Raw genomic sequence first — 2,242 nt, forward strand, 5'->3', positions numbered from 1 at the left:
GGGCTGGATTCAAACCTGCCACCATAGGTGTATGTGGCTGGCACCTTAGCCACTTGAGCCGCAGGTGCCGAGCCACCTTTATTTTTTTTTTTTTAGTGAACCAATGGTGAAATGTTATCTAGGATATAAAATTTCTGTAAAATACCAGCTTTCTTTCTCAGAATGGGTGTGGTTCCCATCAAAAAGATGTTTGGCTAAAAAAGTCTTTGTCATTGAAGTTCTACTAAAATCTCTGTCTATCCTTGGAAAAGCCCTAGTGCTAAAAAGAATAGGTACCAAAGTCTGGCTCCCCCAAATGTATAAAGATTAGCTATTTCTATTAAGTTTTAGCCATGTGTTCATATTTTCCAGGTTCATCTTTTTTTTTTTTTTCTTTTTGCAATTTTTGGCCAGGGCTGGGTTTGAACCCACTACCTCCGGTATGTGGGGCTGGCACCCTACTCCTTTGAGCCACAGGCACCACCCTCCAGGTGCATTTCTAATGGTATAAAGAAAGGATGGTTGCCATTCTCTAGTTGTTCAAAGGAAAGGTAATGTATGCATCCTTCCCAATAGGACAGGTTCTCAACCTTCCTAATGCCACGATGTATTTTCATTGTTTCAAAGGGGTCGTGACCCACGGGTTGAGAACTGCTACAATAGGAGATCACAATTTTTTTGTTTTTTTGAGACAGGGTCTTGCTAAACTTAGAGTGCAGTGGTATCATCATAGCTCATAGCAACCTTAAATTCCTGCCTCAGCTTCCTGAGTACCTGGGACTACAGGCATGTGCCACCACACTCAGCTGATTTTTACATTTTCAGCAGAGATTTTAAGGTCTTGCTCTTGATCAGGCTGGTCTCCACCTCTTGGCCTCAAGCAATCCTCCCACCTCAGCCTCCCAGAGTGCTAGAATTATAAGTGTGAGACACTATGCCTGTCCCAAAATTACTTTTAAGGACAGCATCAGCCAAAAATTTGAAGATTGCTTTATGGGTAATACATGGAAGAAGTATACTTAAAAATATTTTCTAGTGGACCATTTTTTAGAGGACACTTAGATGTTTCTGATACATACATCTGGTCTTCTTATAGGTTTCCAAGCTCACTGCTTTTTTGAAAAATTTTGTTAAATGTTTCACCGTTATTAGAAAACACTTAGCATAAATAGCATAATTAGGAGTTTGGAGTTGTATGTATTTTGGGTAATCTTTTCAGATAGCTCCATTAGATTGGCCTCAGCTTTTCAGGAATAAGTCCATGCTAATTCATTATTTGACTGTTGCAGCCGTTTCAATTTACTACCAAATCTTGACTTCATTTTACCATTAAATTTGACTTTTAAGATTTGCAGAAAGCATTTACCATTTCTGTTTGTAAGAGCCTAGGTGGCTACACACTATATCAGCTGTGATTATCTCCAAGAGGTAGAATTTCAGATGATTTAAATTTTCTTCTCTTGTATAATAGAAGGAGTCTAATGAGATAATGTTAAATATTATTTTAAAAATATTCCTCTAATAAAATATAAAAAGAGACCATTTTCTTTATGTTCCCAGGCTTTCAGAGGAGGTGGAGGATATATTTCTCGAACTTCACTTACATATGTTCTAGATTGTTTATAAAAGGATCTGAAGAGAAAATTCAACAAAAAGAGAGAAGGGCAAGGATAAAAAGAAGTGGTGCGTGGAAACATATAAAAAGTGGTTATATAAGTACCCAGGAAAAGTTTGAGAGCATCTTAGTTTGGGTTTATGCAATTTGAACAATTCAGGTCAAAAGCCACTCTTAAAAAAAAAAAAAAACCTGTCAATTCAAAGAAACATATTTTATTTGCACCAATTTTCACTATGTATAAATATAAAATTGGCCCAAAGGATTGGGAAAAAAAGGTTTTAAAAAAAGAAGTGCTTTTATTTTCTCAGTTTCTTGCTCAAAATGTGAACACATCATAGATTAAAATAAAACAGAATATGTTAGAGCTTCAATAGGCATTATCCTGGGAAATCAAGAGAAAGGCTGAGAGTGGGTGGCAGTGAATAGATGTTAAGAATAAAATCTCCTCTTCTCAGTTGCATGAATTGTCTGTGGATCTGTGCCCACTCTCCACTTCGCTTTGGTGGGAAACAGTGTTTTTGTTGTGCCCACCCCGGGGGTCGCCTACCCAAAGACCACTCACTATCACAAATCGATGCAAAAAGCAAGAGGCAGGTTTATTGCTGGCGCGTCAGGGTTCCTCAGCCACAAGGGGGAAGGAACCCC

This window comes from Otolemur garnettii, unplaced genomic scaffold (assembly GCF_000181295.1).
Source record: "Otolemur garnettii isolate 467f Iridium unplaced genomic scaffold, OtoGar3 scaffold00015, whole genome shotgun sequence".
NCBI classification, from domain to species: Eukaryota; Metazoa; Chordata; class Mammalia; order Primates; family Galagidae; genus Otolemur; species Otolemur garnettii.